This window comes from Choloepus didactylus, chromosome 10 (genome assembly GCF_015220235.1).
Source record: "Choloepus didactylus isolate mChoDid1 chromosome 10, mChoDid1.pri, whole genome shotgun sequence".
Taxonomy (NCBI): Eukaryota; Metazoa; Chordata; class Mammalia; order Pilosa; family Megalonychidae; genus Choloepus; species Choloepus didactylus.
In genome coordinates this window covers 105,094,278-105,113,162 of record NC_051316.1, presented here as the reverse complement: position 1 = coordinate 105,113,162, position 18,885 = coordinate 105,094,278, and positions in this window count along the sequence as shown.

Below are 18,885 nucleotides of genomic sequence, written 5' to 3'. Positions count from 1 at the left end.
CCTTCTCTGCTGCACAACAAAGAGTGTCCACCAAGACGCTCTTCATTGCATCAGTCCAATGTATTTATTTGTTTTTATTAGTGGAGTTGTAGGTTAACAGAAAAATCATGCATATACCCATGATATTCCATATCATTCAATTCCCATATATCCCCCCCCATTATTAACACCTTACATTAGTGTGGTACGCTTGGTATAATTAATGAAAGAATGTTATTATAATTGTATTATTAAGTACAGTCCGTGGTCCAACTTACTTTTACCATAGCACAAATTGCTCCCTGGTAGTTTATCTTTTTAAACTTCTTTTCATTTGATCATTGTCTAATCCACTCACATGTAAACACCTTGAAAATGGCATCTGCCTTGTTCAGTCATATCCCCTGTACCACAAATAGTACCTGCCTCATAGCAGGCAACAACATATATTTAGTGAGTAGATGAAGGAATAAATAAGCAAATGAGTAGATGGAGAACAGTCCCCATTTCCCAAGTCCTCTGTTCTTCCTGCTGTTTCTATGGGCTGCAGGGAGGAGAAAAGCAATCACCAAAGAGCACACTTGCTCCTGAGAAAAAACACACTTTGAAAAATGAAATGTTCCCTGTCATTAGCTTTCCGTCAAGCATCCCATCAGGAAACTTTTGCATCAGGCACTGTGATTGGACCTTGAGGGGGGATGCCTGTCATGCGGGACCCGGCCCTCCTGTGAGCTGGAACAAATGGTTCCTTCACACACATCTAAATAAAGCTGTAATGATGCTGGCCTGCAAACACAGCACAGGTGAACCTTACTTTACAAAAGCGAACGTGTTTCTGGGATGTTATGTGAAAATCAATTTCTACAATGCTACCGGTTTTCATTTTAGATATGCTTTATCTTCTTTGTGGACGTCTCATCAGTGGACCACCATTCTTTGTAGTCCAATCTAGTTCCAGCATGGCCCCAAAATATCTCTCCCCATCCCCACCAAGAAATCCTGCACATCTATAGGGGTTATCATCTTAGAGCATTGCTCCCATAATGCACCTCTCTCCCTCACTATCTTGGTAATGAGTCCCTTCGATTATCTGATCAAGATAGAGAATCTTACACAACATGGCTGTAATTAGGCTGTGCTTTGATTAGGGAGTTGACGGTGGGTGTAACCACGGCTGATGCCTTATGGCACAGGAATTATCTTGGAGCGATAAGTCTGTGGATTGTTTAGAAAGAAAGCCTAGCATGACAACAGCAAACATGCTGCATAGAAAAGAAAAGGAAAAGATGGCAGTGTGTAATAAAGAAGAGGTGATGATGTATAAAAACAAAGGTAGGGGAATTATTTTCTCTCCCTTCCACCGAGTTTAATTGAGGGAGCAATTTGAAGCCCCCCAAGGAACCAAGAACCAAGGTTAGGAAATGTTAGCATTTTCCAAGTGCATTCAAGTTCTTTCTTCCTTGCTGGACTTAAAGTTCTAGAAGATTTGGGTCTTGTCTATATCTACCACCATTATATCCCCATCACTAGGCCCAGAGTATAGGGTTCAACAACGTTTCTTGAAATAATAGATAAATGACTGATGGCATGACGCTCAGCGAGGACCCAGCGATAATAGAGAGTTACAAGGCCATGTCAAAAAGAACAGCCTGCAGGGCTGTGTGAAGAGGGGGCCAGGAGGTTTCCTGCTGTGAGTGCTGAGAAGGATGTTCAGGGGTGACATGGGGGACACAGATCACCTTAGGTTTTATATTGCATTGATTGGAAATGTCCTTTCTGTTTTTTTGTTTGTTTGTTGTGGTTAGGATTTTAGTAAGTACCTTGGCAGTTCTGTATTTCTAGTGTCCCATGGGTGCAACAGGATGGAGTTTAGGGGTGAGTGATCTTGGGACATGACAAATAAGACATTATTTCATGTAAACTCCATTCTTAAGGAACTTGTGGATGAATATAGGGCCTTTCATCAGAAACAGGAACTACTTTATTCAGTAACGATTATGTGCTGGGCCCTGATCGATGGACTACATCTGTCAATCTTATTTAATTACCACAAAGAATTTGAGAAGTTGATATAATTTTTGCTATTTTCAAAGGAGGAATTCAGATTTCAGAGAGATATAGTAACTCTTCTATAAACACACAGCAAGTACAGGCTAGACCTGAAAGTAGAATCGAGGTCTCCTGATTCCCAGAGCAGTATTCTTTTTCTTTCTTCAACGCTACCACCAAAAGATATTACCAGAGGAGGAAACCTAATCTCTCCCTCATAAATTACTTACATGCACATTTTATGGTTCTTGCTTTCTATATCGCCCTGTTTTCCAAGACATCACCACTAAAACTTGAAAGGAGGGCTGGCAAATACCTGGCACACGTGTGCCTTCTCTTACACACATAGCAGACATCACCAATTAATTGAAATACTCTGTTCCATGGAGTTCAGAAGCAACCTCAGAATCCTTCTTAGCACACAGAGCTCCAAAATCCACTTACAGTTGATAAAAATGTGCACACACAGATGAAATCTATTTGATACACTTGTTTGTATATTCCTAGGGGAAACATGAGTGTAATAGAATGGAAATAGAAGTTAAGAAACCTACATTTCCGACCCACAAGATGCCAAACCTAATTGACTTTGGAGTCACTTCTTTTCTATAAGTAACAGTTAACCATTTATAAAAGGAAAACTTTAGACTAAATTAACTCCAAGTTCTTCTATTCCACTATTATTTTGGAAGTAACAGGGATACTTCGAGCAATTTATAAGTACTATATCAAAATTGCAGAAGGCTGGCTAACCAGATAAGCTTATCACTACTAAGGTTTTAATGAGTCCCTTTGTATATGTGTTCATCCTGATAGGTAACATTCTTGCATTTCAGAATGAATTTCAAAAAGATGTTGCTGGTACCCAAAAGATGGACTCTTAAGGTAGATTTTCACCTTTTATGGAAGATGATACTATGTGGTAAGGGCATATGGGGTTCTTTTCTCTCTTTGCTCAAACATTGATCACTGAGAAGAGGGAAGGATTCACCGGTAAGGAAATTCAGGTTTCATATCATGTCCCATCATGTGAGCAAGAATTAAGAATATTCTGTTGATATTAGTGGACTCAGAGTTTTGGTCCTAATTATCTCCTCTTAATTCAGGGCACTTGGTAGCTCATAGATATCATTAACCCATTATTATGTTTGACTTGAAGCTGGAAGTTTCCATAAAGAAAACTTAAGGGACAAGGGAGATCAGCTGACTCCTACCTTCACTTTTTAAATCATTCCACAATTGCAGAGAAAATAGAGAAATTCTGGCAACAGGAAGGATTGAGCTAGTATAGATCCTCTCTTCCACTGCAGAAACATATCAACATATGTTTTTAAATATTTAGCAGGACTTGAAAAAAAGAGAGAGAAATACTTGGGTGCCAGATATAAAGAAATAACTCAAAAACAATATATTAAACAAGCAAGGACATTTTCCCTGGGGAGTGGGTAGGAGAAGAAATGTAGGTCCTGATGGCTGGAAAACAGGATCTTCTGCCCTGAAGCTGGAGCTGGGACAAAAGTGCTGGGGCCCTGCATAGATCTCTTTACTGTTGAAAGAGGATCAGAAGACACTACTCAGAGTGTAAGGAAGCGGGGAGAAATTTTCTAGGGCTCCAAATGGGTGGAGGAAATCGCCTGTGATTAAGCAAAACTCCAAATTTATGCCATATATGGATGTGGATTTTGAATTTATGTCATCCATATTATGCTACAATCCCAAGGTCAGAAATTAACATTAAAAAATTGGTCTGTCAGTGAAACTTTTGATTCGCTGTTAGTCAAATGTTAAAAACTACTTTATAAGGACACTTCCACAACTAAGGTATATGGGCTTCCACAAGGAAAAAAAAACATTCTGCTGAAGATGAGCTCAAATAAAAAAGAAAATTACAAACTCATCCTCTTTAAGAGAGGGTAAGAAAACAAGAAATGAAAATTAGCATCCCATGAATTTGAGGTAATAGAGAAATCTGAGAATAACTATAAAATAAGTTTAGTTAAAATGAATAGAACAATAAAAATCATAATAAAATGAAGGATTCTATAAAACAAAAATAAAACGGATTTGAAAGAGAAACAAGTTTAGCTCATAAATGAAATTTGCTGTCTTTGAAATTATGAAAGCAGTCAATACACAGAAAATTATAAATTTGTTCAAAATTTAAAAATAAAATTATTAAAACAATGTGGAAATATATAGAATAATGTTTCAGTGTGTGAACTTCTCTCATCATATATTCCTCTCCATAGCTAACGATGTTCCACACATACACATATACATTCATATACACACAAATATATATGTATATAATGTTTTAAATGTAAATTATATAAAGTTATCTATATTATGACACTTAGTTTTTTATTATGAAACTTTTATACATTAGCAATTGATACTTAATACCTTATGATATCAACTCATATATACTTTGCTCATTTGTTTTACCAAATTGCATAACAATGTATTTGGATTTTCCTCTATTGATAAGCTGTTCCCCCTTCTTATATTACAAGCAATGTTGGAAAGACCATGTTTGTACATAGCATTTTGTGCAGATATAAGCTTTGCTAAAAGCTAGACTACTAGAAGAACTATTGTGTCAAAGTATATGTACATTTAAGTTTTGATAAATATTGATAAATATTGTCCTTAACAAAACAAAACAAAACACTTAAACTACTTAGCTGTCTTAACTGGATTCTAAAAGAGCTTTGGTTTAAAAAAGTATGTGGGGTTGGTTGGGGGTCATTCTGGGGCCAAAGTAAGCTTGAAAATCTACCAAATAAATTGATTGCATGGTCTCTTCCAGTTTTAGCAGAGTTGACCTGGTTGAAGAATGGGCCAGAAACTACACCTCCAGCTTATGTTAGCTGCTGAAATTTCTGCGGTTTAAAAACCACAGAGCAAGCAGCACTCTCAAAGGGGCCTTTTCATTACTATGAGTAATTCTATCAATCAGCCCCATATCTTTGAGTGTTCCTACAACCTCCTGTGCTCTGCTCAGTTCAGTAAACACCATTGGGCCTGCCTCCACCTCCCAGCCCATAACCATCGATACTCTGAATCCTGCACCTGTATCCTCTTTTGTGGACACAGGGGACGCCTGCTTGGCCATCACAGGTGGCTTCAAACTGGTTAAAGCCAGCCAGCATCCCTCTAAGGAGTAGCTCATCTGAGGGTGATTCAGGAACCAGTAAAGAATGGCAAATCACTTAATGGAAATCAGCTTTTAATTATTCATTTGCAATTTGACTGCAATCCGGCAGGTGTCCTGATAGGATAAGAATTAGCTGGTAAGCGGATTTTTTTTTTTTTCTCTGCAGGGCACATTCAAAATGTCTTTCCCAAAATCCACCTGAAATTATCCAACTTGAAGAGGCCATTGGGAAGGAGCAGTCCATCTCCTCCAGAATGTGTGATGTTGGTAAAGATGTCATTAATCCATTTACTCATTTATCGAATGATTTTCTTCCTCTGCTGATGAATTGTTGTGGAAGAGCCAAGAAAAAGGACTGATTAAAAAGAGAAAAAGTAAATAAAATATTCTGATATGAGGTCATAGTTTAACTTTTCCTCCAATACCTATTTCCTAGAAGGTAAGCAGTGAGTTATTTTGAGGAAAAAAAAAAAAACAAAAAACAAATAAATTTGAGCCAGCAGACCTGGGTTTGAATTAAAGTGCCATCAGTTACTGGCTGTATGACCCTAGCAAATCAATTAACCTCTCTGAACCTCAGTTTTCTCATATGCAAATATTAAATCCTGAATGGCTTCTACACAAAGCGATAATACAATGTGTGTGCCTGGAAAATTGTAGGTCTTTATAAATGACAGTGGAAATGATTGTTATGCTCCACACTCTTCTTTGAAGTGTCTTGGAAGGCTAAGCTGGGGCCTTAGGGCATTTGGCAGTTGATGAATGTCCAAGAGAGCATTTACCTATCTTTTCATCTGTGAGTTTGGAGTGCTATATTCAGAAATTGCTCAATAACCTTATCAACCTCCCCCTAGTAGTGAAAGACTTCTTAAATGAAGCAGATTCAAGCTTTGGGGATAGATTAGAACCTGCCCCTCTTCCCTTTAACCTTATCATTAGGACCATATCCATAAATTAAATAAATAAGTTATGTGAAAAAGCTTTTGTAAACTCTGAAATGTTCTTCAGATATAATTATGATAATGATGGCTTCCCAGGATCTTAGACTTGGAAAAGATCTGATTATTACTATTGAATTGAATAAGTGCTAATTACTAAGTGTCCATACCATGGAAAGAAAAAAAAAAAAAAACATAGTTGGATAAAATCTAGTCCCTACCTTGTTACATTTGGTTTCAGATTATTTGCTAAATGAACTCTCCAAGGCCCAATAGTGAAAACCCATGGACTATTGCAATATTTTCCGCTCTCTTTTTTTTTTCTTCAGTGCCCTTTTCTTCCTCCCATCCTCCCAATCTTCCTTATTTTCAAATTTTGTTAAATCCCAAAGGGAACAGGGTAGAAGAAATAACGCAGTGATTTTTGGCTTGTAACATATGTAACATTTATTTGTCTTCACCATCTGGCTTCTTTTTACCACTCTAGCCTAATCTTCTGTCATTTTTTTCTCTTCAGGCCATAGGATCCAGACCTTCAGAAGGTTTTTCCATTTTTTCAGATAGGTCCTGCAGTCCTTTGCCTTGAGAAGCACATATCTTTTCCTCCTGTGCCAAAATTTCATCTAACTCATGGCTAATTGCCCTTTATATTTTAGCCCAGAATCTACATCCTTCCACGAGACCCTCCACCATATTTTTAGGCACTGTTGCTGTGCATTCTCATCACACCTCATTACACTCACAAAACCTTATTATTGCATTGTCAACTTAGTTACCTGCCTTTCCTCACTTGACAATAGCTCCTTGAAAATAGGGTCTCTGTTTTCCTTGATAACAACTGAGTCTGGCACATGGGCCTCCAATGCATACGTGTTGAATGAATGTTGAATACCAAGTTGGGAAACCATAGAAGCTCAGAACTGGTAGAGAGGCCTTAGAGATTTAGCCCAATCTCCTCATTAACAGATGGTTAAATTGAGGCCCCATTGAGATGGTGAAGATCCCAAGGCCATGGAATGCAGACATTACTCAATAAGCATTAGAGAGGCATCCCTATTTCTTGAGCAGGGGAACAGCAGGAAAATAGTGATGTTTTATGATTCATTCATCTGGTGCCATTATGTTTCCCACGTCTCCCTGCTACCAGTATTTACACTATTTCCTCTGTACTCAATGTGCTTAATGCTGTACATATTAGGATACACATTTATATTTAGTCTTGCACACAGTACCGATAATAGTTTGAGGAAATAAGTATTTGCAAGGATGGAAAGGGTCCCTGGACTATCAAGTGGTACATTAACATAGATCTCTCCTAAGTCTTTGAGAGCAGACAGGCAATGAACTCCATCCCTGGTGTCCTGACTCTGACTCATGGCTAGTTCAATGTGAACTCCAAAGTCCAAAGGGAGAAGCCATCTAAGGGCCAGTGTAAAATCTAAGAGACAAGAGAGGGAAATGTCTGTCTCTAAGGCAGCGAGCACCTACAAGGCATATGCACTGTTTTATAGGACAGATGCTCTGCACCCCCTACACGGGGAGTGAAGACTGGAGCTGAGCAGGCTTGCTTTCTCACTGCTCTTCCCATGCCTGGGACCTATCCCATCTCTTCCTTGGGGAAAATGAAGGCACTTGAAATAAATTTAATTGGAGAAAGAGAGAGAGAGGAGAAAGAACAGAGCGGGGGGTGGGGGGGGGAGAAGGGAGAGAAACAGAGAGCTGGACTGCGTATATATAGAGAGAAAGAGGCAAGAAGAGAGAAGTGAAGAAGTGATGAAAGAGAAAAGCAGGCAAAGAAAAAGGAAAAAGGAGGAAGAACTAGAGAGAGAAAGGTGAAAGCCAGAGACAGGAGAGAGAGTCAGACAGAGAAAGACAGAGTAGAGGACTAGAGAGAATGGGAAGGTGAGAGGAATGAGGGATGGGGAGAGAGAGAGAGGGAGAGAGGGGGAGAGAGAGAGAGATTATGAGAGGCAGATAGAACAAAGCAAAGAGAAATAGAAAGAACTGTTAAAATTCTTGAGACAGATGGTAAGTGTCTTAGTGAAGGGTCAAGGAAAATAATGCTGTGTCAAAGTTAACATCAGATTAAATTAGAAAACTTGGGAGGAAGTCATGGTAAAATTAAATCTAATGAAATAGAAGGAGGTGGAGAGGAGGGGAAGGCACCAGATGGCTGGGGCAGAGGACAATAAGGAATTGAGTAAAAAAAAAATAATAATAAAGGCAGCAAAGGCACAGGCATGCTCTTAAAATCCAGACAAGAGAAGTCTAAGATTTCTGGAAATGTTTGGGTCTAAAACTTGGGAAGTAGAATTAAGAGGCTGTAAAATAAATCGCAAGCCCTGAGGGTCTTGGGACTTGAACCATCTGCTTTGCTACAGCTCTGGGTTGGGAGAAATGAGATGGCTCTGAGGCTGGTCCTCCCATCCATGTATAGGGCAGCCCAGACAAGTGGAGAAAACACTCAATGCCTCGGTGGCTTTAGCTGTAAAGTGTGAGGGATGGGCCAGGTAACCTGCGAGGTCCCTCCTAACTCTGGGATGGTACTGACATCCAAAGATGAGGCCAGGGATACTAACAAGTAGAGATGTGGGATTCAGGATGAGTTTGCCTGTGTCTTGTCAAGCAGAGCTGCAGCAGGAGCCCATGAATCTGGAAAGCCCTCACCACAAAGGGCCTTTCCATTGATGCTGGTGTAGTGGCAAGAATGCTGGACTCTGCTTTGGTCTCTGCCAGAAACTAGCTGTGTGGCCTTGGTCAGTCACTTTACCTGCCTCGGCCTCTGTTTTCTAAAGTATCCAGTTTGCCTGTGTTGTGTACTGAAATAATATTCATGACCTTGAATCCCCCAAACCTTGTAAACGTGTTGACCCCAATCAGAATGTAAACAAACTGAGAAGTCACCCAAAACATTGTAAACATGTTGACCACACTTACAATGTAAATAAATTGATACAAATATGCTTTTGTAATAAGTGATAACCAGACATTTGTCTGAAGAAATGATATGGACTGGCATGGTGCCAGCCAGATGGGCGCTTCTTATGAAAACCCAGGGCAGACGCCACTCTGGTGGGCCTCAGGTTGAGACAGATTGACACCCAGTCACTCTGACTTCCAGCTTCAATGCCTGTGCTGTGCTGTGCTGTGCCACGAAGAAGCTGTGGCTCTCAGTGCAGCCCTGTGAACAGCGCCTCCTGCCACCGGTTTCAAATCCTCCACTAAATGCCTCATCCGTCCCGCATCCCAAGCCAGCTTCTTCAAGTTCTCTGCCTACAGTCCAGCAGCTCTCCAGCCGATGGATTTGAAAGACTCTGTTTCCTCCATCCTTAAACGTGTTGTGTGCCCCTGACCTGGTGCATTGTGCATTGGCCATATTGGCAGTTTGAGATTAAGCGAGCAAATAAGTTGCATTGAGCATTCAAACTGGAGTTGTGTCGGATCTGCCTTCAAGTGCTAAATTTACTTTCAATTTTGATCTGCTTTCCCTTTGTTACAACAACAACATTTACATGACAATTGGTGTAGTTGGCAGGATACCAATGCAAGTTTCTTGTTAGGGCACTGCAACTGCAATATTCATATTTAAATTATGAAGTCTTTTAAAAAACTGAGAAAAGTTTGGAGAATACTTGAGATGTGGGAAAATCTTTTTAAACAACTTTTAAAAAGGGAAAAACTGTAGGTTAAAAAAATGAGGATCCTTGGCCAATAGGGGACCTCATAAGACAAAAAATTAGGATTAGGGACACTCCAGATGGCAGCCTGATCACCTGACCAGAAGAGTTATAGCCTATAATTAAAAGAGCTAAGAGGGATGAAATACCTTCTTTATTGCTGGGAGCAATAAACAATACAGAAAAAGATAGAAAGAAATGGAAAATTCTGGCCAGAAGGATTGTGTCTAAAGGACCAATCCTAAATCTGGACCCCTTTGCTCCAGATAAAAGCCCAGTTCCCTTCCCAGCTGATGACGACTATCTGGCTGATCCATGCAACCCAGAGGGATGGGTGGCCAGACCCATGGCTATTGTTACTATTACTAACAACAATACTAATGATGACCCTACTGTAGTAACAGAGCAAAGAGCATTTACCAGACCAGAAATTATACATTCAAGGCAAGAATTCTCACAAAATGGAGAAACAATGGAAACATACTGGCTATTAGATCTATGGGCCAAAGGAGGACAAAATTTGCCAGTAATAGGCAGCAAATTAATGCAATTAGGAAATGCATCTAATGATTCTAGGCTAAATTAAATACAAGTTTTGGAGAAAAACATTCAGAAATAGAAAGATTGTGTTTGATGACACATTGAGGGCCTGGAAGTTAAGGTGGCACTTACCAAATTTAACAGCAGTAAAAAGAGGGGCATGATCCTCTGCTGGGGATGCCAGTAATGTCTCAACAAAGCTGGGGCTAGGGACTAGGACTGATGACGGTCGTACTAATGGTTTGTTAGAAGCAGAAGCAACAGACCAAATGAAGGAAATTATACTAAGGTTGGCACCAAGTCATAAGAGAAAGATTCTACTCACAGTTTTCACCGGTGCTGATACGATTGGCAAAATAATTGATGCAATTAGAACTGCTGATGAATTAAGCCAAGACAAAAAATTATGCATTCAGGGCACTGTTCAGATTTGAAAAACCAATGAGACTGTCCCCATTTGATCCAGAATGGGGAAGTCCTGTGCCAATAGAGAAAATGCAGAAAGAATATAGGGTTCAAAATTTTAAGAATCCCTTCAATAATAGGTATAGGGATTTAGGAAATCAAATCAGATAAGAACACTATTTAGAAACAATGACAATGGCAGACAGAACTTTAGACTGCCTAGAACCACACATATATAATTAAGGCAGTAAGAAGTGACATGCAAGATAAATCAAGAAAAAGGATGGAGACACAGAGAACTTATCTCCTCTAGGGACTTGACAGTCTCTGTCTCCTGGCCAAAGCTGTAGACAATTACTCATAGGTAAGGATGGTCATTTCTAAGGATAATTATAAATATGAACACCAGTTAATGCTAGTAGATACTGGATCCCAGATCACAGTGATTGAAAGCCAAATTAACATAGATGAAGAAAATAATGAAATGGGTTACATTAAAGGTCTGGGGGGCAAAACTAGAATAGGAATTTTGGTTAATAGATAAATTATAATAGAAGAAATGGAACCCATGAGATCCAAATGCCTAATAGGGCCTGATTTAGAAAACATACTGGGAGTTGGCATTATGGCACCACATGTAAAAAGAACTAAGGAATATATGACAGTTGTATTAGCAAAGGCTAAAAGGAATCCTGTCATTTTACCAGCTGTATATAGAGTGATTAATACCTCACAATATAATTTAAAAGAATGCTTCTAGAATATTACTAGAATGATATAAGAGCTACTGGAAGAAGGCATAATAATGCTTACCATTTTCCCTTATAATAATCCCATTTGGCCCGTTAAAAACCAAATGGATCTTACAGATTATTTCAGAAATTTCAATAAGGCTACTTCTAAACTGGAAGAACACTACCAGATATTGATGCACTAATTGATAAAATTACCACAAGAAAAGGAACAGAGTATATAACAATAGATCTTAGTGATATGTTCTTTGCATTACCTATTACTAGTCAAGGCCAACCCATGACAGCAATCTCATGGAAAGGAAGGCAATATATGTACACTGGATTACCACAAGGATACGGTAATAGCCTGATAATAGCATACAACTTGTTGACACAAGATTTACGTACATCTTCAAATGCATATTGACATTAGGGTATTATCTTTTCTTACACTGATGCCATCATCATAATTGGAACAGACAAAAAAGAACAGGAGAACACTAAAATTATAAATAATTTCTTTGTAACAGAAAGAGACTACATTATAAATCTTAATAAAGTACAAGGACCAGACACTACTGTGAAATTTTAAGGAATGTATTGGTTTTCAGAAAAATGAACGGAATCTTATCCAATTACAAACAAATTGCAACATTTACAACCACCCCACACAAATGAAGAGGCACAAAAATTGATAGTTTATTTGGCTATTGGAAACAGCATATACCCAATATAGGTATTTTGTTGGGAAAAAACAAGGAGAAGCAAAACATACCTAGGGAGAAAAACAGGAATTAGCATTATGACAACTAAAAGATGCAATTACAACTTTATATGTTAGCACGGATAGTACCAGACTCTAAACTTAGACTAGAATATATATTTACATAAGCCTTTGCCTCATTATGGACAAAGGCAGCAAAAAGCTGGAGTCTATCCAGTAGGTTTCGGGATTAAATTTTCAATGACCTGAGACTAGATACTCTCCTTTGGAAAAGAACCCCTGAGCACTGTATGAAGCACTATAACATATAGAGTCATTAACAGAAAAACAAAGCATGTCGTGAAGAATCCCACAAACCCATATGGGCACGGGGTAAGCGAACACCAAATGAGCACAGAGGATTTGTTTCTGATCAACACATTCTCAACTGGAAATGGTATATTTCTGAGCAGGGCATTCAGATGGTGGTCTACCCTCTGCATTAATTGGGGATATCTCAGCATTGCCAAATGAGGGTTTGTGAGAATATCTGAGGAGTAAATTGATTCAAGCACAAGCAGTTGGGTGATGGAGGCCACTCTCGTCTCCAGTGCTTGAAAATGCGTGGTTTATAGATAGTGGAGTCACCATGACATCCTCTGGAGTAAGCTGCAAGGTTGCAGCCTTGAGACCCCAAAATGCAAAAACCCTAACTAGTGAGGGGTCAAGGCTTTCAAAAGACAGTGCGATTTGCAGCCAGCAGTCTGATTGGTAATTAAACAAATGCAAAAAGAGAAATGGGAGAAAGTACACATATTCACAGATTCATGGGCTGTGGCTAATGGAGTAGCAATATGGTCTAGATCATGGGAAACTGAATAACAGGCAAATTAATAACCATGATATTTGGGGTGAAGAAATATGGAATAAAATAGCTAATTCAAAAATACACAAGTATTGGCATATCAAAAGGACACATTTAGGACAAGAAACAAAAAAACAGCATAATAATGCAGTGGACTGGTTAACCTGGATAGAAAAAAAGATAGAGCAACTATACGTAAGGTGATAATAAAGAAAGGAAAGGGGGAATGCAAATACAGAAAGTTGGCATAACACTACGGAGAACAATACATGAATGGGCCCATGAACAAAGCAGGACACCAAGGATTATATGGTAAATTAAATGGATACAAAAGAGAAATTGACCCATATGCACATACATTGCAAGAGACATTGTTCACAAATGCAAGATCTGTAAAAAAAAAAAAAAATTAAAGCATGGATACATAAAATCTTTGTATCTGACAAACAAAAACTAGATAGGGCACTTCAAATAATACAAATTGACTATAAAGTTGCATTGCCACTAATAGAAAATAAGCTTACTTGTATAATATAGTAGACACGTGGTAGGGAATTGGAATGCCTTTTCCATGTTAAAAAAATAAAAAGATCAGAAATCAGCTATTAAAGCTCTTGAAACATAGACAACATGTTACAGAAACCCACTAATCATAGAATCAGCTCAACGTAGCCACGTTATAGGAAAAGAAGTGCAAAAATGGCCAGAGAATGAAGGAATATTCAGGAATTTTAATATAGCATACAACCCCACAGCAGCAGGCAGCATAGAAAGACACAATGAATTATTAAAAAAAAATTGAGAATATTAACAAATAATGTAAACTTGAAAAATGGTCTAAACATGCCTGGAAGGCTGCTAAAGCCTTAAATCATAAGGAAAATTAGCCCTATAGATATGATTATAACACAACCTACTGAAATAAAAATATGAAGTAATACAGAAAGACAGACTAGAAGGAAGAGACGGAAACATGTCAGTTAAAGGCATAGACAGAACCACGGAGAGCAGAGAAGTTAAAAAACCAGCTTCATCCGAGACTTAACAGGCTGATCCTAGGAAAAGGATTTCTAGCGCAGGTTAAGCATATTAATACCATGCTTATCTGGCTTGCAGATGGGTTGCAGGGTACTGACAGGTGGCAGTCCCTGTTGACTATTCATCCATCTGATCTGCATCTTGATGGAGGCCAAACTCAATGTGAGAATGGAGGAGAAACCAGTAGCAATAGCTCCACACTCTCCAACTTCTGTGACACCACTATATGCCACACCACCAAACCACTTTACCTCTATTGAATCCAAAGTTACACCCCTACCTCCTACTGCACCAGCCCTACAACAGGAACTTCAGCACTTTCAAAGAGTGGAGACAAGCAGTGGAGCAAAGCATCAACTGTAACGAGGAACTCCAAGACCATGAATGGAATGACTAGAAATGCCCAGCTCCAACTTGTGCCACTGGGGACGTCCATAATTCCGCTACTGAGGATACTGAGAGTGACTTTCCTGACCAATTTCTGATTGAGGTAGATGCGATTTGCAGCACTATTTAAGGCTTAAAGTGAACAACACTCAAATATGATACCCAATTTGGTTTCTGTAATTGCATATTTTAGTGAAAGAACAAGTGCATATTACACACATTAGGCTGTTTGTATTCTAGATCCAATAGAATCACCAACAGAAGCAGCCCAAAGGGTTCTAAGCAGCCTGTTTGCTGCCTGGGTAGCTCCCATTTAGGGAAACTAGTAAGACATTCGTGGGGAATACAAGCTAATTGCTTTAAATGGCTATCTATCTTGTTGTTGTGGTTTAGTGTTATGCTAGCTATGTTTTTGTTGAATGATATTGCCAATAATATTAGTCATAGGAGACCTAGAAGAAGTATGACCGTTAACTCTGGCATTGAAACCACAAACATCACCATAACTACCAAAGATCCAATTATGCAAATTAAAAGAAAATATTTAATTTCTGGCTGGCTATACTGGCTAGCAGAAACAAGTAGCCTTCATACCTCAGGAAACCTATATGAGTATATGAATATATCAGAATTAAACATTTATTCTCTCATGCTTGCCCAGATTACTTTAGCCAACATTTCCAGTGGAAAGATTACAATACCTTGAAATATTTAAGTAGGTGTGACAATCACCACCATAAGCACGTTAGAGTCCATAATCCAACCACATGGGTAAAGCAAAAGGACCACTGCTCGATAAGTACTAATTTGGCTAGGCTTATCAAGCAATGAGAGATTGCCAAACAATTCAGGGATGTGTTATGAATAGTTATTATAATTTTCTAGGCAGAAATATAACAAGCCTTAAAACAGACAAAATCCCACATGACTCACAAAACAGGAAAAGTTGTGAATGGTACTTTGAATTGTCAGCAGAGGTTTTAACTATTTGGGGATGATGCAATCAATATCTGAGTAAATTAGTGATGATTATTATGATGAGGATTATACCAGTGACCGTAATGTTGAGGAGAAAGAAAAAAAAAGACAAAGAGGTAGAAGAGGAAGACTAGGGAAAGAGCTTATACCTAGTCCCATACCATGACACACACCATACTTACAGCTCTCATACAGCAACAATTGTCAAATTCTACCAAAGAATGGCCTAAAATTAATATGAAATTACGTCCATTACCACACAGTGCGATTGCGGGACCAGGAGTGCCATGGAGCTCTGATACGGCAAATGATACTCGTATAATGCTGAGGGTCACAGAATTGCCAAATTGTTCCATTATGGAAATATGACTATACATGAAACTAAATTAGCCACATCAAAAGCTGAATTCTTTAAACCAGAAGTATTCTGGGCACCATTTAATAATGAGCTTGCTTATGCAGAATTAGATTGGTGACATAGGATATTTCCCTCAGTGTTAATCACAGTCAATTTTTTTTCATTGCTAAGAAGGAATGAACTCTAATTAATAGAAATAAAACATTGGCAAAATATGATCAGATGAAGCACTTGGAGGAAGAGATGAAATAGATCCATTCCTTATTGTAGACGGTGGAAAAAGATCATGAGATATATTTTCCAAAATTGATGGCTGCACTAAACATTGCCTGTATGACAACCAAAAAAAACTTTGCAGCATGGCATGACCCCTTGCATGCCTATTAGTGTTATAAAAATGATATTTACTTGGAAGAAAAATTGTCAAGGTAAGATATCTGGATGGTTTGGAAAATTTAACTGTTGGAAATTTGGAGAATGGATGTTTAACATGTTAAAGAAATTATAGCACCTCTTCTATTGATTGAATTAGGAATTATTGTGTTAAAGTTGCTCATGAAAAGAGTGTGTGCAAAAATACTGTGATCTAGGATCAAAGAGTGCATTGTTGTGTATTGAAATGATATGACTTTAAATCCTCCAGAAGACATTGTAAACATGTTGACCACAATTAGAATGTGAAAAATTTGAGGAAAGCATGTTTTTGTAATAAGTGATACTAGACATTTGTGTGAAGAAATGATATGGACTGACATGGTGCCAGTCAGATAGTGCTTCTTATGAAAACCCAGGACAGATGCCACTCTGGTGAACCTCAGGTTGAGGCAGATGGACACCCAGTCACTCTGACTTCCAGCTTCCATGCCTGTGCTGTGCCATGCCACAAAGAAACTCACTGTGGCTCTCACTGCAGCCCTGTGACCAGCGTCTCCTGCCATCAGCTTGGGATGCGCCACTAAACTCCATGTTGAACTTGGTTCCCATGTCCACTCATTGAAGGTCTCTGCCTGAAGTCCAGCAGCTCTCTGGCCTGTGGATTTGAAAGCCTCTGTCTCCTCCACTTTTAAATGTGTTGCCCCTGACCTGGGTTTACTGTGCATTGTCAATATTGGCAGTTTATGATTAAGCAAGCAAATAAATTACATGAACCATTTAAACTAGAGCCTTGTCAGATCTCTTGAAAGTGCTAAATTTACTTTTGATTTCGATCTGCTTTCAATTTGTTGTAACAACTGCATTTACAGGACAGCAAGTGTGTTTGTGGTTGGGATACAGGGGTTGGACCAAGTCCTAAGTAGCTGACTCAGTTGCCAGCAAGGACAAGGTTGCCTGCAGAGAGGCTAAGATGGGGACTCTGTAGAAATGGCAGTGCCATGTCCTGCCTGAGGGGGTTTGTTAGTACTTTGCTCCAACTAATTCTTTGTGTGAAGTCACGTGATCCTAGATCTTCTGATTTTTTCAAGAGAAATTTCAGTTCTTGTTTTCATGTGAAATGCATTGGCCAAACAAAAGATGAGTGAGGATTTCACTCCAACAAAATATGAATGGAGCCACCAGTTTGCAGCATGCAACATCTGGAATAAACAGTCTTTTTTAAAAGGGCTCTGAGTCTGGGGATCCTGTAACGTAAGGAATAGCAAATTTTTAGAAATGAGAATAAAAATCAAGGGTAAATGATAGAGGGAATGGGCAGGGGAGATGGTCACCACCATATTCTCATATTTGATGGGTTTAATCCTCCCAATTTCAATCCAAAGCTACTTGAAGGGCCTCTTCAATGCTACTCATGACTCTATTTTCTTTTACCCTTGTTTTCTTTTTTTCTCTCTCATGGCCTCTCCCCACTCCATTTTGATTCCCACGCCTGATCTTTTTCACTTTGCTGCATCTAGTCCCCTGATTTCCTGTCCCTGCTCTCCATGACTCAGAGCCCTGGGGTAGCACCAGTCCTGGTATCTGAAAGGAAGTGGATTTCTACTTATATGGGGAGTTAAAAGTGTTTTTGTGATGGGATATTTAATCATTTGAATCCTTGATAGGAATGGTTCTTTTTATGTCTTCCAGCAATAAATCCAGACTGTATCTAATCTCTGATCTCAGAAAGAAGAGAATTAACCAGCTGAGAGTGTGACTAGAAATGAACCCCACAGAGAAGGGAGTGAAAAAGCGAACACTATCTATGTGTGCACACAGCATAATAACATGGAATCAGTGAGCAAATGGAGAAAAGAACACTCCTTCCCCATCAATCTACAATACCTCTTAAAACTTTTGGGTCTTTCCTTTTTTTTCCTACAATTTCTTATTTTTGTCCCTCTATTACCCTTACTCTACTCAAGAAATCCCTTGATTTTTACCCTCTTTTTACTTAGATAAATCTCATTAATCATTTTGTTCCTTGTTTTCCCTCTCTTTAGTTTCTGCTTCTTTCTCAACTGGTTTGGTTGTTACTGTTTGACTTAGTTTGCCAGACTAGTATGACAAATACCACACAATGGGATGGCTTATACAAGAAGCATTTATTAGCTCCCAGTTTTGAGGCTAGAAGAAATCCAAAATCAAGATAGTGGCAAGGATTGCTTTCTCCCAGAGCCTGTGATCCTGGCACTGGCAGCTGGCAATCCTTGGGGTTCCTTGGCTTATATTTCTGCCTCTTGTCTCATGGTGATGTCCTCACCTTTAAGCCTTCTGTGACTTCTAGATTCTTCTTATAAGGCCACCAGTAATTTGGATTAAAACCCACACTGACTCAGTTTCCCACACCTTAACTAAAAGTAATATCTTTAAAAGGTCCTATTTATGATGGCTTCACACCCACAGGAATGGGATTAAGAGTAAGAACATGTGTTTGTTGGGGTACATAATTCAACCCATGACTTTTTTGTAATTGTTATCCTTTGTTTCCCCCCAAACAGATGTTAAGCTATGTGGAAAAAGAAAAGTGTCATCTCCTCCACTGTACTTATTACATACCTGGCATGTAGCAGGTATTCAGTAGTCTGCCTAAACTCATTTCCCCATCTCACACACACACACACACACACACACACACACACACACACAGAGTAGATATATTC